The sequence below is a fragment of the Oryx dammah genome, unplaced genomic scaffold (genome assembly GCF_014754425.2).
Source record: "Oryx dammah isolate SB20612 unplaced genomic scaffold, SCBI_Odam_1.1 HiC_scaffold_28, whole genome shotgun sequence".
In the NCBI taxonomy this organism is placed as follows: Eukaryota; Metazoa; Chordata; class Mammalia; order Artiodactyla; family Bovidae; genus Oryx; species Oryx dammah.
The window spans coordinates 15,229,459-15,254,494 of NW_024070212.1; the positions used below are offsets into that span (position 1 = coordinate 15,229,459).

At 47.9% G+C, this 25,036-nt stretch overlaps 1 protein-coding gene across 2 annotated transcripts in view; it reads left to right on the plus strand.

Annotated features, from left to right (window-relative positions):
- Positions 1-25,036, plus strand: part of KCNN3 (potassium calcium-activated channel subfamily N member 3) — a 172,014-nt gene that overhangs the window by 75,558 nt on the left and 71,420 nt on the right. The gene's annotated exons all lie outside the window — the stretch shown is intronic.

The following is a 25,036-nucleotide window of genomic DNA, read 5'->3' on the forward strand; positions in this document are numbered from 1 at the left end:
GTGCAGTCCAGACTCCCTGCCTGGCATACAGGGCGCTCTGGGAGTGGCCCTGTCCTCTCTGCAGCCACGTCCTTGCCATTTCTTCCTCAGATGCTGTGCCAGTCCCCCTGGGTTGTTCTGTACCCCCCTCTTCCACATCTCTGGGCCTTTGCACATGCCACCCCTCCACCTTGGCTAATAGGGGAATACCTACTCGTCTCTCTAGCCTGAGCTGCCCCAGGCTAGTCGGGGGAGCCTCCCTGACCTCCCTGATAGGAGCTGCTGTCCTCCTTTCAGTGACCCCTTCTCAACTCTAGGCACATAGACCTCTCTTATTGCGCCTCTTGCACCAACCAGTCCTCTATTTTAAAAATTATTTATTTACTTTTGCCTGTGTCAGGTCTTAGTGACAGCACATGGGATCTTTGTTGCAACATGCAGGAATTTTCACTGCAGTCTTCTCTCTAGTTGCAGGATGAGGGCTCAGTAGTTGCCGTGCATAGACTTAGTTGCCCCACGGCATGTGGGATCTTAGTTCCTGGATCAGGGGTCGAACTGGAGTCCCCTGCATTGCAAGGCGTATTCTTAACCACTGGACCATCAGGGAAGTCCCCACCCAGTCCTCTGGTTACATGATGGTCTCTCTTAGTGAGTTCTGAAGAGTATCCGGGCCCAGCTGCTCTGAGTTCTCTAGGCCTTATACAGTGTCTGACAGAAGACATGTCTCATGAAATGTTTGGCAAATGAGTGAATTATTTACAGCCTCCACTGACCTGTCTGATGTGAACTGGAGAGGTTGCCATCAAAGAAGCCTTCTCTTCAGGCTGCAGTCAGCAGGCAGGGACCTGCCTCTGTCCCAGCAGAGGCGCCTCTGCTGTCTGCTCTATTTTGTTCTCCTGTGTTTCACAAATGCTTTCTTTCAGGTGGCCAGCCTACCAAGGGTGGCCGGGTTCTTTCCTCAGAAGCCAGTCAAAGGAGGACATGGCTTCTCGGACCACAACCTAGAGCTGGAACTTCCGTTTTTGTTTAACCAACAGCTGCACAAGTAGCCTGAGACCACAAAGACTGGGACTCAGGCACTGTGGGTCCCTTGTTCTCTAGGATGCCATTTTCTCACAAGACTCCTTTAGCAGTGTTTTAGAGAACATTCTGGAAAAATGTGAATGACCAAAGGCGATACCTGCCTCAGTAACTTAGATATAGGCTTATGGAAATATCCAGCTGTGGGAAATCCAGCCAAGACCACTAACTGGGAAAAAATGGCTTCCCTTATTCCACAGAGTACTTGGCTTCACAGACTGGGCAGGGAACAGCTGTCTAGCAAGTCAGTGAACAAGGCCGCCTGCCGCCTCAGAGCAGGGCTGGCCAACACACGACAGGCGTGCCACTGGGATCCCATCTCCACCCAGAGCAGACATGATTAATGGATCCCAGCGTCCTCTCCAGGTGAGCTCAAATGTCTGCCGAGCTCTCACTAAGCACTCCAGGCAGGCATCTCCAGTCCTTGGGAGCTGGCCTGAGGGAAGAGCCTGTTGCCCCTCCCTGCTGTAGCGCTTCCTCCCACCTGCTGCTCCCTGATGCTTGAGGGCCAGCTTCCTGTGGGAGGTGCTCCTGTGACTCAACCGTGGACCATGTGCCTGTCCTTACTGGGCCTAACAACTGTTTCTTCTCCACAGTCCAAGTCTTTTCTCCTCTTAGAGAGTCTCTGACCTCATCAAGAGGACCCGGTTCCTCCCCCTAAAAACTGGTCTTGCAGGAAAGGCCTGTGGAACCACTTACATGGAGGACCAAAGAGAGTCTCTTCCACTTGGTGTGAGCTCTCTTAAGGTATACTTCAGTTTTTCATCCTTCAAGTATTTATTAAATACCCAGTATCAAGAGCAGGCTCTGGGGTAAACTATGGAGATAGAAACAAGTATGACCTCTGCCCTTGGGTAGCTTACAGGCTTATAACAGATCAGACTTTAGTAAGAAGATTGCACAAAGAAGTAAAATTGCAGCTATAGTAAGTGTTGAGTGCCTAGGACTGACTCAGTCGATAGGAGGATGAATAGGTTCTAACTTGGCAGAGAGAAAAAAAGACCATTCCATGTGAAGGGAACAGCATTGCCCAACGGTCCTATGCCAGGTAGGAGAAGATGAGCATGAACTCCTGAAAGACGACTCGAAGTGGAGACAGCAAGGGGCCTGAAATGCAGATGGAAGCTTGAAGTGGAGAGAGCAAGGTGTTTGCAGTGGAGTGAAATGCAGATGGAGGCTGTGGAGGAGGGACCCAATCCCTCGGAGCCCTGCAGGCCCTGAGAAGATGACTTGTCTTCATTTCACACAATAGGAAACTGGTGGGCGGAACCACTGGTTCTGTGTTTTTAGCGTCTGGGACAGTGCCATGCAGTAGTCTGAGGAACAGATAGATCCCGTCAGTGAGGGATGAAGGGATCCACGGGTGGAAGGATTGAGCATGGTGAGGGCATGAGGGATGCCCTGTGGGGTACTCACAAACCCTGGAATCGGTGCATCGATGCATCCCCCTCCCCACACCTCAGTGCTGGTCCTGGGGCTCTGGTGTAGGCTGGGATTTTAACTTCGGGCCTTTGGCATCTCTTGACCAAGTCAGCTAAGCTACTGCTCTGGCCATTCTCATAGGTCACTGTAGGCATTTTGTGTTCTATTTCTGCCTTTTAACAAAACAGTTGAATAATAGTCCCTAGCATCCAGAATAAGTTAATACTGATTTGTTGTTTTCCTTTTTATTAAAAGTATTATTAATGATCTATTAAGAATTTGAAGCTTAGAGTAATAACCATCATTAATGGGAGTTCTTTTGTGTGGTTTTTAACTTGCAAATAGGGTGTGTCAGTGCCCAAGCTTGGTGGCTTTCGTAGGCTGGATTGGGATCTGCCCCCTTAACCTCCCAACCATGCTCCCCATCCTCCCCCTTTGCTTTAATGTACAGGGAGGGAAATCCAGGTGCAAGCTTTTTTCATGTTAGTCTCTCTCCGAGGACATGTGCCTGAGAAACAGGGCCAGCGTTTCTGGCCCTGGGCCTTGGCCATGGGCAGGAGGAACCAGGCGGTTGCAAATTCAACACACCCCTCCCTTTGCAACTTGCCAACTTTTCGCTCACTGGTTTGCATGTCTGACACCTCACTTGGCACATGATTTATTACAGCTTTTAAATATCCCTTTCTTTCTGGATTGAACTGTCCATATCCATTTGGAATGGGAAGGCTGGCTTCTAAATGTTTGTGGTGAGAATGTTTCTGAATGTGATGGTTTTAGGTTAGCGGCTTCCTGTTCTTAGTGCTGAACCAAGGATCATGGCCCAGGAACCATCCTTGATCTGGCTGGAAATCAGGAGATGGGGAGGGACACCCCAGCAGCCTCCTGAGACCTGGCTAAAGAAGGGAGCACACGCAGAGAAAACCCTTTAGTCTTGCCAATACCTTTGAGGATAGAAAAACATCACACGTCTACCTGGATCTCAGACAGGGGAAGATAGTTCCATCTCAACAGACTGGAAAGAGCTGCAGAATCCACGCAGGACTTTCTCTCCTGGATGGATAGGTTGGATTCCATTTTGAAAGCACTTTCCTGGGGAGGGAGAGGGAGCTTTTCTCTAACATAATGTCTGTCTCTCTTCTTCTGCAAGTTTTGACAGTCTCCCTAACCAAATTTCCTTTTGCTAGAGTTAAAGCCTCTTAGGGACCAGTTAAACTGAAATAAAGGATGGCTATAACAAGCAAATTCCTTTTCCTTTTAGAGAGGACTCTGTCTCATGGATATTACCTGAAGAAACTCATCAGTTTGTTATTACAATACTGTTCTGAAATTATAACTGGGAAGGGCTGCAGAAATCCCTGTGAAAATCTTCCATGCTCTGTGTGGCGAGGGCAAGCCCTACCGGTTTCCTGTGGAACATTCTGGCCCCTATTGTTACCCTGTATTTATAGATCGGGCTCCACTAAGAGCTCATCGCCTTCTGTCGCTGGTTGAAAGGCTGTTTAATACAATCCCAACTCAAGGAGGATTTTCCGTGGTTGTAGGAGCTCGGCAGAGAGAGGGACACAGAGGGAGCAGAGCACCCTGGGGTGCTACATGAGTCACCTGACCTCTGCAAAGGGACACCCATTAGCAACATCAGGGCCTTTTGTTTCCTTTCGAGATTCCCACAATGAGCACCACCCATTTTTACCACAACGGTGACAAGATTTATTCTCCAGCTCACTTGCCTCCACCCACTCTCAGTTCTGAAGCCTCAATGGTTTCACCCTCCATTGATCATGACACAGGTGCCACCTGCTATTCTGGCTTGGATTTTCTTGCAATCACGTTGTTTTCTGTGTTGTTAGCTCAGTGGAAGGATGCTTTTACAAACCAGATATCATCAGCAGGTTGGCAGGTGAGGTGATTTCTGAGGAGCTGGAAGGATGCCCCAAAGGGGTGCAGGTCAGTTCTTGGAGTTTTGTTCTTACCCCTGAATTTATGCAAACAGTAGAGAAGTTTTTTTTTTTTTTTTTAAATCCTCAATATCTTACAACCCCATTCATTTGGCAGCAGAGGGATCTAACAGTCAAAAAGCCTGGATACTTTAAGCCAAGGGAGCAGCATGGAGTCACTCTCGAGTTAGAGGGGGGCTCAACTTATTTGTAACATTGACATCAGAGCCCCTGGATCCCTTTTGAGATTCCTTTCAAATGGATGAGAAACTCTCAGTCTTCACACAACGCATCCAGGTTTATGCTCGTCCTATCTGCCTCCATTCATTCCCAATTCTCAGGGCTTTTCCTGCCTTTTGTTTTTAACCAAGCTTGGGGTAGTTGTTTAACCATCGTTGTGGGGCTTCTGGAAATACCAGCTCACAGCTGGGGAGGGCAGTAGCATCATCTACTCAACCCATAGGCAGTCTTGTGTTGAGCTCGTTCTGTGCACAGATATGATCCCTACCCTGCAAGGACTCTCAGCTTAGAGCAAGGATCATTAAAAAAAAAAATTAGTAAAGTACACATGGGCTTCCCAGGTGGCTCAGGGGTAAGGAATCTGCCTGCTAATACAGAAGACTCGGGTTGACTCCCTGGGTGGGGAAGATCCCTTAGAGAAGGCAATGACAACCCACTCCAGTAGTCTTGCCTGGGAAATCCCATGGACAGAGGAGCCTGGTGGGCTATAGTTCATGGGATCACCAAAAGCTGGACATGACTTAGCAGCTAAACAAATTTTAAAAAAAATGCACATGGCTTAAAATCTGCCATCCCAACCACTTCTAAGAGAACAGTTAGGTAGTGTTAAATACATTCACATTGTTGTGCTGCCAACCTCCTGAGTGCTCTTCATCTTGCAGAACGGAAACTCTGTACCCACTGAACAGGACCTCCCCCTCTCCACCACTAGCCCCTGGCAACCACCATCCTACTTTCAGTCTGTATGAATTTCACTACTCTGGAATTGTACAGTATCTTTTCACAACTGGCTTATTTCACTTAGCATAATGTCTTCAAATCACATCCATGTTGTAGCATATATCAAATTTTCCTTCCTTTTCAAGGCTGAATAATATTCCACTGTATAATATGTTGCTTGTCTATTTATCCATCAATAGACACTCTTGGTTATGATGAACAATGCTGCTATGAACATGGGTGTGCAAATACTTCTTTGAGACCTTGCTTCTTTGAGACCTTGCTTTGAAGAGCAAGCATTCTTAACCTGGAGCTCATAAACTCCCAAAGAATATCTGCAAAATGTGATGTGTAAATGCATCTTGTTCTGGGAAAGGCAATTCCATAGCTGTCATCAGGTTTACAATGGGGTTAAGATGTCAAAAGGGTTCAATCTAGAAGGGAACAGGAGCACCCGCTGCTTCAAAAACCCCTGAGCTCACAATATACCAAATCACTTTGTCACTCACCTGAAATCACTTTACTCTACACCTGAATTACTTTGCTATACATCTGAATTACTTTACTCTACACCTGAATCACTTTGCTATACATCTGAATTACTTTGTTATACATCTGAATTACTTTGCTATACATCTGAATTACTTTGCTATACACCTGAAACTAATACAATATTATAAACCAAATATACTTAAATAAAAATACATATTAAAAAAATTTTTTTTAATCCCCTGAACTCTCTAGAAGTAGGTACAGGAGTGCAGGAGCAAGTTGTCCACATCTAGCATGTGCTGTGCCATTTCCTACCTGAGCGAACCTTGGCAGCTCATTTGACTTCTTGGAGTAATGACAGCATCCTCCCAGAAATTGTTAGATAGTTAGATGAACATAGTGCAGGGGTTACAAGCATGGAGTGATGGCTGAATTGTTGTTGTTGAGTTTCTACGTCGTGTCAAACTCTTTGTGACCCCATGGACTGCAGCACGCCAGGCTCCCCTGTCCTCCATTATCTCCCGGTGTTTGCTCAAACTCATGTCCATTGAGTCAGTGATGCTATGTAACCATATCTTCCTCTGCTGCCCCCTTCTCCTTTTGCCTTCAGTCTTTCCCAGTATCGGGGTCTTTTCCAATGAGTTGGCTCTTTGCATCAGGTGGCCAAAGTATTGGAGCTTCAGCTTCTGCAGCAGTCCTTCTGTTAAGTAGTTAGAATAGGAAAAAGGAGTCCAGAATGGAGGTGGCTAAAAGACAAGGAAGGGAAAAGCCCATGGCAATAGAACAGAGGAAGGTCCAGGGACTGTAGTGAGGACCTCAGGTAAAACAAACAGCACTCCTGGCTAGCCCAGTTTACATAGGGCAGGCCCAGGGGGAGGAGAAAAAACATATAAAAAGAGGAGCCAAAGTTGGGTTGGGGGTGGCCTCTCTTCTCTTTGAGTGTTTTGGGTCAGCATGCCCTCAGCCTTAAGGATGTATTTTCCTTTACTTTTTAAATAAAACTGAGCTGTGACATGGAGCTGTAACACTGGTCAGTCCAAGGGCTGTAACACTGGCCTATCGCTTCAAATTTTTTTGTGATGAGACAGAACCAAGGAAATGACCACCTCTCCCGACACTTTCAATGAATATTCAGGTTTGATTTCCTTTAGGATTGACTGGTTTGATCTCTTTTAGGACTGACTGGTTTGATCTCCTTGATAGCTTGAATAATGGTTCCCTAAAATATCCAGGCCATAATCCCTGGAATTGGCGACTATTACCTTATATGGCAAAAGGGACTTTGCAGATGTGATCAAATTTGGGATCTTAAGATGAGGCGATAACCCCAGATTTTCTTTTGGGATACTAAGTATATATAAAATCACAAGTGTCCTTATAAAAGAGAGGCAGAGGGAAATTTGACTACAGAAGAGGAAGTGGCAACTGAAGCCAGGGGTTGGAGACCTGGAGGGAAGAGTCTATGAGATGCAAAGAAATGGACTCTCCCCTAGGGCCCCCAAAAGGAGCCAGCCTTGCTCAATGACCTTGACTTTCATCCACTGAGACTGATTTCAGACTTCTGGCTTCCAGAACTGGAAGAGAATAAATTTGCATTGTTTTAAAGTCACTAATTTTGTGGTAATTTGTTACAGTGGCAATAAAAACTAGTATGTATGGACTCTGGAGCCTGACTGTGTGAGTCCCTCCAGGCTCCACCATTTCCCAGCTATGTGACCTTAGGCTGATCTCTTTGATTTTGGATGGTAGCTTGCAAAACCTTAGTTCCCTGGGGGGAAATTGAACTCTGGTCACCTGGGTTCAGTTCAGTCGCTCAGTAGTTCCGACTCTTTGCAACCCCATGAATCGCAGCACGCCAGGCCTCCCTGTCCATCACCAACTCCCGGAGTTCACTCAGACTCACGTCCATCGAGTCCATGATGCCATCCAGCCATCTCATCCTCGGTCATCCCCTTCTCCTCCTGCCCCCAATCCCTCCCAGCATCAGAGTCTTTTCCACTGAGTCATCTCTTCGCATGAGGTGGCCAGAGTACTGGAGTTTCAGCTTTAGCATCAGTCCTTGGAATTCTGTCTTCTAGACCCTGGGGGCTGTTGACTAGAATCGAAATCCCCAGTCTTTGTCTACTTTGGAAGGAAGAATAAGACAAGAAGAATGTACAGGGGAAAGAAAAGCCTGTCTTAGGAAAGCAGAGTCTACACAGAAAGACCACGAGGGAACTCAGAGAGAGAGTCACGAGAGCTACCCCTTTGGGAAGTTTAAACCCTTTGTAAGGGGTGGTCTTCAGATCTTTGTCTTCTCTCGACCCCATGGCTACTCTGGCTCAGGACCCTCCCTTAGGTGTGCACACACCCCTCCATCAAGATGGACTTCTCTCCAATGGCAGTGGGAGGGACACTGGCGAGACTTCCTGTGGTCTGGCGTGCCCTGCCTTTTTGACTGTGAAAGCTATTTGCGCATGTATAGTGTCTCCCTTGCCCTAAGGATGGGAAATATGTGACCTCTTGATCTGTTAACAGGGTTTAGCCCCTCTCTGTTCCTGCCGTAAAAGTGTCCAGTGTCCGGTTATCCACCCTATTCCTGTTGTTGTTTCTTATATTGAAGTGCAGATCTCTAAATGTAGACAGCAGTCTGGTCATAAATATGTAGCCCGGAGCCCATCTGTCTCTTGCCTCAGGAAATGTAGACAGGGGGCTGGTAGTAAATGTCCAGCCTGGAGCCCATCTTTTCCTCGCCCCCGGAAGTGTGAACAGGAGGCCAGTTGTAAATGTCTAGCCTGGAGCCCATCTATTTCCCGCCTCAACTTAATCTCATCAGGCCTCAACTTCCTCATCTTTGAATGGGGATAATAATAGGGCTCACCGCATAGGGTTGTTATGAGGCTAAAGGAAGTCAGTACTGTAAAGCATTGAGAACAGTGCTTGGAGCCTGGTAAGTAATGTACATGCATTTGTTACATAAAATATCTACAAAGCCTGTAGATGCTCCTGGCTGACAGGATGTCATCTGACAGTGCCAACTCACACTGGTTTGGCGGGTTTGGTGTGCTCTGCGGAGCCCATTGAAGAAAACCAGGGAGTGTGTGGTGCCTTTCGGAAAGACCGTCAGCCGTTTTGGTTCACGGACAGCATGGATGCCTGCAGGGTGAACGTGAGTTCTCTGCTACAGTGACGGCCCCACCCACCGTGCTTTCCAGTCTTCCTTGAAGCATTAATAGTTGTTCCTCTAATAGCTGGTCAAATAAGTTGGAGAAACATTTCAAGGCTGACTGGCTTTCCTTTCTTTGGAAATTCTTGAACATTTAATATTCAGATGAACCCAGTGAATCTCCATGAGGCATTTCCCAAACATGGGCCACTGGACCCCTTTTCATGGCACTTCCTACAGAACTAGGGTCTTACAGAACTCACTTCAGAGCAAGTCTAGAAGCCTGGGGCAGCCATAGAAGGTGAGAGAGTGGAGGACAGATGACCTGAGATGGAGTATCAGGTCCTATTTGCCTGACCTCAGAACAATCTAGAAAATATAGGTGCTGCTGTTGCTGTACAGACATACACCAGATGTCAGAAAGTATTACAGACAGACCCACTCCTGTCACTTTCAGGGCCTGGGGCTAGCCTTGAATGGGGGTACCCAAGCACCCCATCCCTAACATGTCCCCTCCCCCCACTCCCCAGGCTCATCAGTACCCTGAGGACTCATGTGGACACCTTAGCACTCAGGTCCAGGCTCCATCCCACCCCACCCCCCTCAACTGCCCCTTGGCTACCTCTCAGGCCTAGGGCCGCATCTCTAAGCAGCCGTGGCCTGCCTGCCAGAGGACAGATGGGGAAAGAGGGAGTGGGGGCCCAGGAAGCCAGCTCAGATAGCCAATTCAGATGTCTGGACATCTGCAGGGTGGTTTACAAGGTGGGGGTAGATAGATGGGGCACTTGGCATCTGTGGGTTCCTGTCTCCGTGGGATGTGCTGTGACCAGAGGATGCATGGGCTATGCCCTCTCTCTGGGGTGGCCCAGAGCAGGAGCCGGCGGGAGTCTGGGTACAGGGCGACAAGTGTGGGCACTGACACAGCAGTGTTGCAGGGCCTGAGCTGCAGGTGGGGCTCTTCCTCTGCTCCCGTCACCAAGCTGAGCCCCTCCATAGCCTTGTCCTTGGTAATGTCTGGTGACTTCTGAGCTCCCAGCTGGGCAGACACTTGCATCCTAATCTCTACTGTAACCTAGGGGCCCAACTCTGCACCTGGCACCCTGTGGGCACGTCCCCAGTGACTTCGCTGCCAGCAGTCACCCATGGCCCCTACCCCCCATGAATGGAGGAAACAGTGGAGCTCAATTTATGCTATGAATTGTGGGAGGAGGGCCACTTCTCACAGGAAGCCCGGGCCTCTGCCCACGGTGGGCGCTCAGGGCAGGCTGCTGACTAACAAGGCTTTCAAGGCCTGCAATGTTAATGTGCCTACGAGGCGGGCCTTGAGATAAGTGCCTTTGCTAATTTTTGTACATGAAATATTTTTCACAGGGTGGTTTAGTCAGAAGAGCTATGGAACAGGTAATGAAATTGGCCTTGTGAGAGGAGCCCGGGTATTAACACTGTTCAGTAGGTCTTGTTCACAGTGTCCTAGTAGGGTGGGATGCTCCTAGGGCCCTCAAAGCTCTATGTGGAAAATTACAAAGCAGCCAAGGCTCAGGGATTGTTGTCCCTCCAAGAATGGCCGTGCTTAAAACATCCCTGCTAGGCTCAACTAGTGGCTTCTTTTAGAACCCAGGCCAGTTCTTTTTAAGAAAACACTTTATTGGGTTTTCAAAATTACCAAAGCTTGTTTTAACACAGAAGAATGTTATAATTATTAAAGGGAAAAAAGGTCAACAGTTTCCCTGACTCCCACCCCCTTACCTCCTCAGAGGTGTTGGCGTTAATTAGAGGGCTTTTACCATGTTTTTGTGTGTGTCTCCATATACAAACATATATCAATATGTATAAAATAATAGAATATAGGAGGATTTTTGTTTTCATATGTTGGTGTTCGCTTTTTTTTTTTTTTTAAGAGGAATCACATTCACCCATCATGCTGCAATTTCTCTTTTGACTTAATATCACAAACGTTTTCTAAGTCCATATAAATAGATCCACTTCATAAAAAAAAAAAAAAAAAAAAACAGCTACATAATGTTCCACAGTGTGAGTATCATAGTTCATTCAGCTGTTTCTCTGTTGTGTATTCAGGCCGTTTCCAGGTTTGGTTTTTAATTATTAGCAGGTCTAATAGCAGTTCTTATTAGCAGTTTTCTTATAAATATTCTTTAGTTTCTCTATCCTGCACATATGTTGCAAAAGACTCTTTTACCTTGGGAGAATTATAGAAATGGTGGACAATGAAAATGGTTTTACTATCACACTGATAAGAGTTTTGAAACCTTAACTTGTCACACTTTCAGAATATTTGCCCCCAGTCACACATTCATTTGGACAGCCTGCGTCTCCTGAGCTCTGTGAGTGGCCCAGGGGTGGGACAGTGCCCAAGAAGACAGTCTGTCCTCAAGAGCCATGTGTCGGCATAAGTGCCGGTGTAGACAGGCAGACAGACCGAGCATCTATGCTGCTCGCTGGGAGGGCTAGAGGATTAACAAAAGACAGTGTGGACTCGGTTCAAATCCTGCCACTACCATTCACTTGATATTGTGGTCTTGGGGAAGCTGGCTCATCTGTAAACTAGGGAAGATAGTAGGACTTTCTTATTTATTTACGGTGGCACTGGGTCTTTGTTGCTGCGCTCGGGCTCTCTCTGCTTGCACTGAGCGGGGGCTACCCTCTAGTTGTGGTGCATGGACTTACTAATGTGGTGGCTTCTCTTATTGCAAAGCACAGGCTCTAGACATGCTGGTCTCAGTAGTTGCAGCTCGCAGCCTTAGTTGCCCCACAGCAAGTAAAATCGTCTAGGACCAGGGATCAAAGCCATGTCCCCTGCATTGACAGGTAGATTCTTAACCACTGGACTAGCAGGGAAATCTCAGACTTTTCTCATGGGGCTGTTGTGAAGACAAAGAGGGTTAATGTAAAGAAAAGTACTTTGGACCAAGCCAGCAAGTCAGAAGCTCCAAGGGGCTGCAGTTGCTGTTTGCAGCAGCCTGCCTCTCTGTGGGGAGATTGGGAAGGCTCCTGTGAGTGTGGACATTTCAGTTGATTTTGAAGATGAGCTGAAGGGTATTTTTGTCTGTTGGGGAAAACAAGCACTCCCCACCCACCACTAACACCTGGTCCTGACCTGGTTCTTCTGCACCCCAGGTGGCTGAAAGATTCAGAAACCTCTTCATTTTTAGTTTCAAAAATGCCCTCTGAGCCAGGGTTAGAGAGTTTTCTCCCCAGTGGTAAACAAGTTCCTGTTACAATGGAGCTGGGTCTGGCAGCCCCAGTGATCATGCTGTCACCCCAAAAACATTCAGCAGGATTGATTCATGTGTCGAAACGAAATGGAAACTTATCAGAAACTTCCTGTTGAGAAAACAATTCTTCTCACCCTAGACTTAGCAGATATTCAGAAATCTTCTAACTCCCCAATCTGCTAAGGCAGGTAGAGACCCAGAAATACCCTCCCTCCTGGTCTGAGTGGGCAAGCACCTGGGGTCGGCCCCCCTCACATAGCCCAGAACCAGGACATAGTGGTTAAGTTTATAGCCTTTGGAACCTGTCTTCCTGGCTCTAGAGCCTATGTATGCTCTTTATTAACTATGCGTGCATGCTTAGCTGCTTAGGTTGTGTCCAACTCTTTGCAGACCCTATGGACTGTAGCCTGCTGGACTCCTCTGTCCTCTTGCCAGGGGATTTCCAGGCAAGTATACTGAGTGGGTTGCCATGCCCTCCTCCAGGGGATCTTCCCCACCCAGAAAGTGAACCCACATCTCCTGTGTCTCCTACATTGCATGCAGATTCCTTACCCACTGAACCACCCAGGAAGCCCCTATTAACTGGCCTTCAACAAATTACTTAATCTCTCTTAGCCTCAATTTCCCTTTCTGTGTAATCGGAATAGTAATACGTATCCCAGAGCCCTAATAAAGACTCAGGCGTGATCTGAGTGAGATCATGCCTGTAAAACATACAGCATAGGGCCTGGTACACAATGAGGCTGCAATATCTGATGTCTGGTATTATCGTTGTCGATGGAGATGGCCACCCTGCCTCTCTCCACCTCCCCTGAAATTGGGGCTAGCACATCAGACCTCTGACCGTCCTTCCCAGATGCTATTTGAGAACTGGTTCTGTGATGGCACAGGGCATATGGACTGGGAGATTCCCAAGGGAGGCACCTAACCCTGCCTGGGGTTGGGAAGAGGCCAGCTAAGACGTGCGGAAAAGAGAGATGCTTGATCTGGGCTTTCAAGAATGAGAAGGAAGGGTTTCTCTGGTGATCCAGTGAAGACTGTGCTCCCAATGCCAGGGGCCCGGGTTCTATCCCTGGTCAGGGAACTAGACCCCACATGCTATAACTAACAGTTCGCATTCCACAACTGAAGATTCCACACGCTGCAACTTAAAAAAAAAAAAAAAGCTCCTGCACTTCACACTGAAGACTAGAGATCCCACATGTGGCAACTAAGACCCGGTGCAGCCAAATAAATAAATATTTTTTTAAGTTATATTTACAAAAGAATGAGAAGGAGCTCCCTGGTGACGAGGTTGAGAAGAGGGAACAGCTTGTACAGAACTTCCAGGAACAGAAGTTTGAAGATCATGAGTAACTTGGTTTGGCTGGAATGAGATGCTGGGCTTGGGTGGGGGCAATAGCTGGGGCCATGTGGGGAAGGGCCCTTTTGCCAAGTATACCTGGGAGGTTGAACTTGATTCTGAATACTCTGGGGAGCCATTGAAAGGCTCCAAGGAGAGAAATAACACACTTTGGTTTGCATTTTAGACCATTTGCTCTGGAAGTAGGGTGGAGGATGGATGGGGTAGGCCGTGGCCAATCTGACTCAAGCCTTTCTAGGCTCATCTTGTCCTTACTGCTTCTAATTGAATTGGACATGAACTCCCACCCCAAACAAGGAGGGGACCAGCGTTTCTCCACAGGTCTCTGGGGATTCTTGGGAACTTTCATTTCTCTCACCAGCTCCTTTGATGCCACACTCCTGGCTTCTGCTGAATTTTTCAGTTCCATCCTGCACATAGTGACCCCTGTAGCCACTGAGTCACCTCCTGGTCGGTCCCTTCATTCCTACAGGACCCATGATCAAGGTCAGATGTCTCTGGGGGTAGGGGGGAGGGGGAGGGCCTGATGCTGCTGGTGGCACAAACACCGTGGTATCGAACTTTGCTTAGTGCTGTGTTTGGAAGTCTCATGACTGTTCCTGCTTCAGTGGGGAGTGGTCAGTGGCAGCTGCTTCTCAGTGCGCTCTGCTCTCCCCGCTGGCTCAGACCGGCTCCAAGGAAATGAACACAATTGCCTTACTTCCACAGAGACCAATGTGGACTGCTAATCACAGTGTGGGTTTCCCAAGGTGGTGCAGACCTAGCCTGTTTTCACTGTGTATTGATTCCGTGGTCAGTGAAGGTTCTCGTGAGAAATGAATATTTCAAACAGTGGGCTGGAGTTTTCTTCAGAATAAAATAAACTAAAGCCCAAACCGCTAGTCCCCAACACACAGGGTCCTGCTTGGTGGATGGGCAGGTGAAAGGCACATGGGATGCAGGGCCCTCGGCAGTTGATTTAACCTTGCCGGGTTAGTCTCTCCATCTGTAAAATGGGCATTGTATTACTTTTTTACAGGAAGATCGTGAAGTTGCAATGAGGTAGTGTGTGCAAAATTACTTGACTTGGCCTGTAGTTGGGCTTTGGGGTGATTTGGACACATGAAGACACTACAGTGAACTGAATTGTGTCACCCCAAAATCCATATGTTGAAGCCGTAACCCCCAGTGTAACTATATTTGGAGAAAGGGTCTTCAGGAAGTATAACAGTAGCCTGATCACATAGGACGGTGGCCTTATAAGAAGAGAGATCTCTCTCTTGCACATGTTCTTTCTGCCATGTGAGAACACAATGAGAAGGAGGCTGCCTACAAGCCAGGAAGAGAGCCCTCACCAGAACCCAGCTATGCTGACTACTTGGATCTCAGACTTCCGGCTCCCAGAACTGTGAGAAATGGACAATTCTGTTGCTTAAGCCATCCGGTCTGCGGTACTTTATTATCGCGGCCCAAGCTGACTGAAAGAAAGAACAGCTCAGTGGATCTGGGGAAATTCCGTGCCTGTACATCTCTCATCCCTTGCCGTGGACCCAAAGCACCTTGACACCCAGTATCACACATTATTCCTCATTGTAACTGGAGGCCAACTGGTCCAGCCAAAGTCTTTCCAGCTGAAGGGTTCTATGGAGGGGCGTGGGCCACCACACAGAGCTAGGTGGAGGAAGAGGTGAATGAATTGTCCTCTTTCCTACCCTTTCAACCAGAAGAGTTGTGAGTTTATCTGTTTCCCATATTGGGCTTTAATGAAAAATCGTATTAGAAAAAAGCAGCTCCACAGCTAGGAGAAGAGGGAAAACCGCAAATTGGATCCAACCCGTCATGTTACAGATGAAGAATTTGAGGACCAGAGAGGGAAAGGGTCTTGCCCACGCACAGATGGTCAGTGGCAGAACACTCTATCCCCAGTGGTGCTGTGGTCAGGCACCATTCTTGTTAACAATTCTTGTTACATGAGTGAAAAATACTGGCTTTCTCAAACGCTATAATTTGGCTTTCACTGTCTAAGAAATGGGGATAAGAAAGGGCTTATAGGGGACTTCTCTGGCGGCTCAGTGGTTAAGAATCCACCTTGCATGCAGGGGATGTGAGTTCAGTTCCTGGTTGGGGAACTAAGATCCCACACGCATGCATGCTGAGTCGCTTCAGTCGTGTCCAACTCTTTGTGACTGTATGGACTGTAGCCTGTCAGGCTCCTCTGTCCATAGGATTCTCCAGGCAAGAATACTGGAGTGGGTTACCATGCCCTCTTCCAGGGGATCTTCCTGACCCAGGAATCTAACCCATGTCTCCTGTGTCTCCTGCATTGCAGGCTGATTCTTTACCACTAGACCCACCTGGGAAGCCTAAGATTCCACATGCGGTAGAGAAACTAAGCCTGTGTGCCACAATTAGAGAGTCTGTGAAGTGAAAAGTAAAAGTCATTCAGTCACGTCTGACTCTTTGCAACCCCATGGACTGTGGCCCACCAGGCTCCTCTGTCCATGGGATTCTCCAGGCCAGAATACTGGAGTGGGTAGCTGTTCCCTTCTCCCAACCCAGGGACCGAACCAGGATCTCCCGCATTGCAGGTGGATTCTTCCGTGCACCACAGCAAAAGATGCCACGCGACACAACAAGATTCTGTGTGCCTCAACTAGGACCCAATACAGCTGGATAAATAACAAAGATTTACAAAAGACAAGTATAATTACCAAAAAAAAAAAAAGAAAAAGAAAGGAAGGGCTTATGGTCACTACTGGCAGTCCCAAAGGAACTTCAGGCTCAAGAGTCCCTGGGGGGTCTCAAGCCAACTGCAGGAGGCCAACAGTGAACTCTGCAGGGACATGCGGGAGAACCCTGGCCAGGCCAAAGAGTCACCAAAGGCCATTACACGTGAGCCAGTAAGGCAGCAGTTTCTGAGGGAGAAGGTTTCTTCTTAGAAAGACAGAGCTGATGAGCATGGACCCTGACCCTCTGAGAGTCTTGGTGGTAGAATGATGGACTTTTGTGACAGTCCCCTCACTTGCTGACTTCTTTTCTACTTTCCCTTCTTTTCCTTCCTCCTTTTCTTCAGCCACTTCCACAGAGCATTTGCTGCCTGGAAATTTATGTTAACCGTCACTGCAAACCCAGGCGTTCATTTCATCACTGGCGATCAGTTCTTGTCCTTGGGGAAACCTAATTAGGTATTACAGGACTTTTGATGTCGTTTCCATGGAAACCTCCATAGTAATGGTGTACATGCAGAATATATGCTCCAGGGAGTTTGGAAAAAATACATATATATTATTACTGGATTTTAAGAAAATCTTTAATTTTTTTCCTCTTGCTTTTTTTCCTGCATATATATATTTTTTAAATCATGGAAATTTTCCCTGGAGTTTTTCTCCCACAGAGAAAACAGTAGAGAACACAAAGGGCCTTTTCCGTCTTCTCTCCTTTAATTAAAAAAAAATTGATAGTTGTACAAGAATGAAAGTTTTTTGGATCGGTCAGAAAATGTCTAAGCAGGATCTCCTCTAACAGCTGAGAACATTTTGAGAAAAGATATTGCTTAAATAACTCGAAAGGCTTCAAGTCTTTCAAAATAGAATGGGGAAATGAGCAAATTCAATGAATCTATTCCAGACGTATTTACACTAAAAAAATAAAAGGCACGTTCCCTGGTGCAGTTTCCTCTGTTAGGTTGATAGTGGGGGCTTCAAGACAGTCTCTTTGTCTCCCTGTCAAGACAGCCTGTTCCCAGCCCTGCAGTAACACATGGTGGGCTCCAGAGCTTGTACGTGAACTGACCTCTCCTGGGTGACCAGATGGCCCTTCAGGGTTGACTCCCACAGGGAGCTAGTGAATTGCATGATTGCTCTGTGAGAAACTCCAGTGAGGGAAGTGTGCAGACGTGGTCCGACTGAGGTGGGGGTGCAGATGGAAGGTGCAGAGAGAGAGAGAGCCTGTTAAGCACTTTCATGCCACAACTAAATTCAAAGGTTCTGGAGAACCCGTCAATTACTGAACTGTTTTCTTTGACACCTCTAATTGACCACTCAAGGATGGAATGTCTACAATGACCTCTTTGGTAGCTTCCAGCTGATCAATTTACCCCCCAAATTTGCCAAGAAGATTCACCACTCCCAAGAGTCCCTGCACTTTTTCTCTTCCACGCCCGATAAATTCTGTTTTGCCTTTGTTCCTTGGTTCAGTCTACCAGTTGACTTCCACACATGTGAGAAACACGTTGCATGCAAAATAACTCAGATGCTTGCAAATTAATTTTTTAAATGCTTTGAGTTTTCTTTGATATATGAAATGATGTGTCCCCTAGGTGGTGTAGGGGTCAGGGAAGCTGGCATGGCCGTTGATCATGATCCCCTCTTCATCCAGTTGCCCAGTTATTGAGATAGACTGGCCAGCCCTGTCTGGCTGGGAGGGAGGGAGTGGAAGTTCCTTCTATGGGCTGTGGCCTGAGAAGCTGAAAGGGAAATGTTGGACATGGCAGGCAAATCACCCAACTTCTAACATGTGTGTTAAGTGAAGGCATGAGTTAGATTTGTTTATGTATTAATTACATGACAAAGCACACCCCATATTAATGACTTAATAATCATTTAGCTCACAATTGTGTGGGTCAGCAGTCGGGGCAGGGCTCAGCATGGTAGTTCTTCTGCTGGTCTCACCTGGGGTAAGCTTCTGTCCTGCAGCTTGTCAAGGAAAGCCTCATCTTATGTCTAGCAGCTGTGTTGGCATAGGTTGGAGTGACAGGGAATGTGGGGCCCAGTATTACAGCAAGCCCTGCTGCACTGACCTTCTTCAAAGGTCACAATCTATGTCATATTCTCTGATGCCCCACTGGCCAAAGGAAGGCAAATGGCCAGCTTCAGATTCAAGGGCTTGAGAAATGGACTGTACTTCTTGCTGGAAAGAGAAGCAAAGTCACACGTGAAGAAGCAGACAAACAGAATGGGAGGAATCAGTGGTATTGTGGTAGCACAACACCCGGTTTGTCTGATATAGGCCTTCCAAGCACTACTAAATCCCTGTCTAGCCCAAGAAGCTTTCCACGACGGTCCCATATTGTGTCTCTTGTATGCTGGAGTTAATTAAGATCACGAGCTGATTCATGGGACGCGTGTCTGATTCATATTTATATCGCCACAGTTTTCTCGCCTAGTTGATTCTAAAAAGAATCTTAAAAGAATTGAGGTATAATTGACAAATAAAATTGTATATATTTAAAGTGTACAATGAGATGATTTGATACAAGTATACATTGTGAAATGATTACCACAATCAAGTTAATTATCACATCTACTACCTCACATTGTTACCTTTTTTTTTTTTTAAAGAACACTTAAGACCTGTTCTCTTAGCAAATTTCAAGTACTAGTTGATTCTTCCTAATTATTTTATTGAATTGAGGTGAGTTGAATTGAATTGGTTCTCCTTTCTTTCTAATTACAAGCTCCTTGAAGGCAAGTTTGGAATTGCTCTGTCACATAAAATCTCTCTCCCAAAGCTCTTGGAATTACACCAACTGGCTGAAAAATCCCACAGGCTCTTAGAACCAGGTGATGGCAGAGGATCAAGTCTGGAGCCAGCTCTGTTCAGGACAGTATCTGGGGTAAGAGCGGCACTTGCACATGACCCCAGTTCTTGGCACCAAAGCGTTCCATTTTCAGGCTGGCCAAACCCCAAAGGAGTGGAATCACTGTTGGAGGCTAAGGAGGCAGTAAGACTCAGCAGTTTGGAGAATGTGGCATTCCTTCCCCACTCAGGAGAAACCTGGGCAAGGTCAGGAAGGAAGAGTGTTTGTCACAGAGCTGAGTCTTCTGCTCTATGACAGCTCAGAGCAGACTTTCCCCCTGCCCCCCACAGGACCCCTGGCATCCCAAGCCAGATCCTGTCCATGTCACTTCAGAACTGCTCCAGAATTTATCAGGGCGACCAGTCAGACTGCTCTAGAACTAGGTCTGGGTGGCTGAGACCTAACGAGACGGGAGGACAGTCCTATGCCAGAGTCACCCTCCCCTACCTGGTCTAGCACTGCTCCAGTACTTTCTAAGGCTTGGAGATCACCTGGGACCCTTTATTCCAGATTGGAGCAGCCCCTGGGAATAGGAGAGTGTCCTTCTCATGGCATAAGATAATTCGTCAGGTACTCCGTTAGTCACAGGCTTAGCAATGAGTTTTCTACATGAGTTTCCATTGGGCCACTGTCCACCTGTCCTTTTCTTCACATGACATAGTCATTCACCCACACACCTCTTTATTCAGTAAAATTCCATTGACTGTACCAGGACCATCCTGGCCCTTGGATAAAGGTGAGATGAGCCAGGCATGAGTCGTGTCCCCAGGGAGCTCACGTGCCTTGAGACCACACATGAGGTCTGCATAGAACAAAGGCTCAGAATAGAGCACAGAAGGACTTCCCTGGTGGTCCAGTGGTGAAGTCTGCCTGCCGATGCAGGGGACACAGGTTTGATCCCTCGCCTGGGAAGATTTCCACATGCTGCAGAGCAACAAGGCCCATGTGCCAGCTAGCTGAAGCCAGTGTGCGCAGAGCCTGTGCTCTGAAACATGAGAAGCCAGCACAGTAAGCCTGCACGCCACAGTGAAGAGTAGCCCTCACGTGCTGCAACTAGAGAAAAGCCTATTGAAAACCCAGCACAGCCAAGAATAAATAATAAATTAAAAATAAAAAAACACAGGGCACAGAATAAGGGCTCTTCAGAGTGGAAAGTGCCTCAGGGCTCATCCAACCTATCCGCCTATTCCTCAGAGGAGGAAATCAGACCCAAGATGGGGGAGTCTAGTCATCCAGGGTCACACAGTCTACAGTAGTTATTGATTCACTACACAAGAATTTACCCAACACCTATATGTACCAAGAGCTGGGCCGGCACCAGAGATTCCACAGCAAACAAGGCAGATATGACCCCCCCCCATCCCTTTTTGGGTCACAATTCGGGTTACATTTTGGGATCACCCAAGGAAATATTCAAAAGCAGAGACATTACTTTGCCAACTAAGGTCCGTCTAGTCAAGGCTATGTTTTTCCTGTGGTCATGTATGGATGTGAGAGTTGGACTGTGAAGAAGGCTGAGCACCAAAGAATTGATGCTTTTGAACTGTGGTCTTGGAGAAGACTCTTGAGAGTCCCTTGGACTGCAAGGAGATCCAACCAGTCCATTCTGAAGGAGATCAGCCCCGGGATTTCTTTGGAAGGAATGATGCTAAAGCTGAAACTCCAGTACTTTGGCCACCTCATGCAAAGAGTTGACTCATTGGAAAAGACTCTGATGCTGGGAGGGATTGGGGGCAGGAGGAGAAGGGGACGACAGAGGATGAGATGGCTGGATGGCATCACGGACTCGATGGACGTGAGTCTGAGTGAACTCCGGGAGATGGTGATGGACAGGGAGGCCTGGCGTGCTGCGATTCATGGGGTGGCAAAGAGTCAGACACGACTGAGCGACTGAACTGAACTGAAGGAAACTTAAGAAAATTCCCAGTGCCAGAGCCTCATGCCTAGAGTTTCAGATTTACTTGGTCTAGGGTAGGCCAGAATGTGGGTCTTTCCAAGTGACTCTTGCAGATAGATCAAGAAATACTGCTCTGGGCAGTGGGTGGAGAGGTGGGAAAGAGATAGATAAAAACCAAGTTGTTGTTGTTCAATGGCTAAGTGAAAATGAAAGTGAAGTTGCTCAGTTGTGTCTGACTCTTTGTGACCCCACGGACTGTATGTAGCCTACCACACTCCTCTGTTCATGGGATTTTCCAGGCAAGAGTACTGGAGTGCCATTTCCTTCTCCAACAGCTAAGTCGTATCCGACTTTTTGCGACCCCATGCACTACAGCATTCTAGGCTCCCCTGTCCTTCACTCTCTTGGAGTTTGCTCAGATTCCTGTCCATTGAGTTGGTGGTGCTATCTGACCATCTCATCCTCTGCCGCCCCTTCTCTTTTGCCCTACTCTTTCCCAGCATGAGGGTCTTTTCCAATGAGTCGGCTCTTCGCATCAGGTGGCCCAAGTGTTGGAGCTTCAGCTTCAGTCCTTCCAATGAACACTCAGGGTTCCAAGTAAAGATGGATACGCAGCTGAGACTTGTGACTTATAAGGAATGAACAGGATGCTGAGTGAGGATGTGGCAGGGTGGGGTACTCTTATCTGCTTGAGTCTGAAAGGAGGGAGGCTACACTTAAAGAGTTGTGGTTCCAGGGGTCAGATGGGAGCAGGAACAAGGGTGTCCTCCTATGGGACAGCAAGGGAATCTTCTGGGCCATACTGTCCACCCTGCTGACTGACAAACCCCTGCACTGGAGCCCTGTCTAGCAGAAACTCTTGATCTTCAGCCTGGACTATATCCTCATGGGCCCCATACATACCGTCTCTCAGTGCCTCACAGGGATTAATAATCCCTCACATTTTGAGAGTACAGGTATCCCTTGGTATCTGCAGGGGATTGGCTCCAGTAAACTCTGTGAACACCAAAATCTGAGGAGTAAGCTCAGTAAACTCTGTAGACACCAAAATCCAAGTCCCTTATATAAAATGGTCTAGAACCCTCAGCCCTCTGCATCCACAGTTCTTCATCTGTGGATATCGATGGCCGACTGTAGTTCGTAAAGAATGTTCTCTTGTGTTATCTGTATTACTGGATCCTAATTCAGAAAATGAAGATCATGGCATCAGGTCCCATCACTTCATGGGAAATAGATGGGGAAACAGTGGAAACAGTGTCAGACTTTATTATTTGGGCTCCAAAATCACTGCAGATGGTGACTGCAGCCATGAAATTAAAAGACGCTTACTCCTTAGAAGGAGAGTTATGACCAACCTAGACAGTATATTCAAAAGCAGAGACATTACTTTGCCAACTAAGGTCCATCTAGTCAAGGCTATGGTTTTTCCTGTGGTCATGTATGGATGTGAGAGTTGGACTGTGAAGAAGGCTGAGCGCCAAAGAATTGATGCTTTTGAACTGTGGTCTTGGAGAAGACTCTTGAGAGTCCCTTGGACTGCAAGGAGATCCAACCAGTCCATTCTGAAGGAGATCAGCCCCGGGATTTCTTTGGAAGGAATGATGCTAAAGCTGAAACTCCAGTACTTTGGCCACCTCATGCGAAGAGGTGACTCATTGGAAAAGACTCTGATGCTGGGAGGGATTGGGGGCAGGAGGAGAAGGGGACGACAGAGGATGAGATGGCTGGATGGCATCACGGACTCGATGGACGTGAGTCTGAGTGAACTCCGGGAGATGGTGATGGACAGGGAGGCCTGGCGTGCTGCAATTCATGGGGTCGCAAAGAGTCGGACACGACTGAGCAACTGAACTGAATGCTAATCCCAAGAGATGGACAGGGTCAAGGTTAATAGTCTTATGACAGAGATGTGGAAATAGGCATAGAGAGGTGATGGGGCTTCCCTGTGATCCCACAGCTAGTGTCTGGATGTGTGAGACTTCAGTCCAGCTCACCAGCCTCCAACTCCACTACTGCATGTTGTCCCCCTCCCCAGCCTTGTGCCAGGAAACTGTAGCAGAAGCAGGTCATGTGGGAGGCAGGTGGGGACACCACCCTGGTGCCAGCCGCTTCTCATCAAGCTGGGCAGAACTGCCGACCTGCTGCCAGTTGAACGTGGATGGTGTACACTCTCATTCCTCATCAGGGAATCCAGGGAACCTGCGGCTCTGCCCAGAGTGAAGCCAGTTACTATAGTAACCTGATGCAGTTCTTTCTTATAGGGTGGATGGTTTTCATTTTGTATTTGAAGAGTTTGGCCAGGCAGTCATGTTGCCATGGCTCGGCCTGTCAGTGGCAGTTAGGAGCAGAGGGAACCCTTTGAGCAGCCTCTAGGTCCCCCTAATTGATGGTGGAAACCTGTGTCTGGAAAAAACCCCGGCTCAGCTGCACTGGGGAAGGAGGGGGAGTCTCAGCTGGTGCTGGGCTGGTCCTCTCTCCCATTTAGAGATCATGCCTTTCCAATTACAGCTGCCTGGGCTGAGGTTGGCCCCTCAGCCCCTTGCTCCCATGGTACCTTCTGTTAATAATTCTCCTCCACAAGCCTCATCACAGGAGCCATGCTCTAGGCTGTTTCACTGCACCTTGAATGCCCAGCCCCCGGCAGATAGAGGGCCTCCAGCATATGTTTGTTGAATGAATGAATGAATCACCTTTTGTAGTTTATGAAGCCCTTTTATACCCGTTATCTCCCCTATTCCACGTCATAGCTCTATGAGATCCCAGGGCAGGAGGCAGGATAAACTGTGGTCTAGCAAGGTGAGGGCACGGCTTGCACAGGCTGCCTCCCCTCCGTGAGCACTCCTGCAGCTGCACCTGCCTCTTCACAGCCAGCTGAGTAGCCTAGTACTTGCTCTTTGTGGCAGGCAAAATGGCACAGGCAGACCCTAAAAGCAGGGCAGCCAGGAGACCCCTTATCCAAGTCATATGACTACACTGATTCACCCTGAATTTGTGTCGCAGATCCCTGACCCTCAGAGGTCCCAGGCATGGATGGCTGTCACGGTTTTCTTTCCTGCATTCTCGGTTGTTAGGATGGTGGCCTGTCGGGGTGGCAGTAAAGGAAGGAGAGGAGAAAAGTGCTTGGTGACTAACTTCAAAATACAACAATTAAAAAAAAAAATTACAAATAACAACAACAAAAGACAGCAGAAGGTTCATTTGATCCCAACTGTAGAGGAAACAGCAGGACAGACAGAGGAAAGGGCCTCTACATCCCTAAACAACCTGTGAAGTGGAGCGAAGAGATGGGGGGTTGGTGAGGAAGTCTCAGCTCAGCCTTTGACCAGCACGCTGACCCAACCTCTCTGTTACTCCCGCCATGCTGAAGGTTAAGTCAGACTTTTCCAGGTTGAATCAAACTTCTGCCTCCCAACCCTGGCCCCAACATTCGTTTCTTTCTGAGGCAGCTGAATTTCTTCCTGCCCACCAACCTTCCCAGGGACTCGTGGGCTGCTCCTCTGGGTAGGTTGTACCAGTACATGTGGAGCCGGGCTCATGCTAAGCTGGGGGACCCTGGCCCTGCCCCCCACCTTGTGGGCCAGCCCAAGCAGTCATGCGAAGAATTGCTCTGTGCGGCCCTGGAGCCGGCAATGTGTGGGGCTGTGTGATGGGCAAACCAGGACGGAGCAAGCTGGAGAGGCAAGGGCCCAGCACAGAGAGGGCATGGCATGGGGTAAACACTTCCATCACTTCTCAGAACTGAGGTGCACGCCTGTCCAGGAGGCCCCCATGTCCAACACAGGCCCCTGGTCTCAGGCCTTACCCTCTAAGAATCAGGACCTTCGAATGTCCAAACTGGATCCCAGAGCCTCTCGTTTTGCAGCAGAGACTGGGGCCACGGAGGGGAAGGACATGAGGCCCCCTTGCATGGGGAACTCCACAGTGAGACCTCGTTGAGAACAAGCCAGGGCTTTCCTGGTTTGTGAACCCAGCAC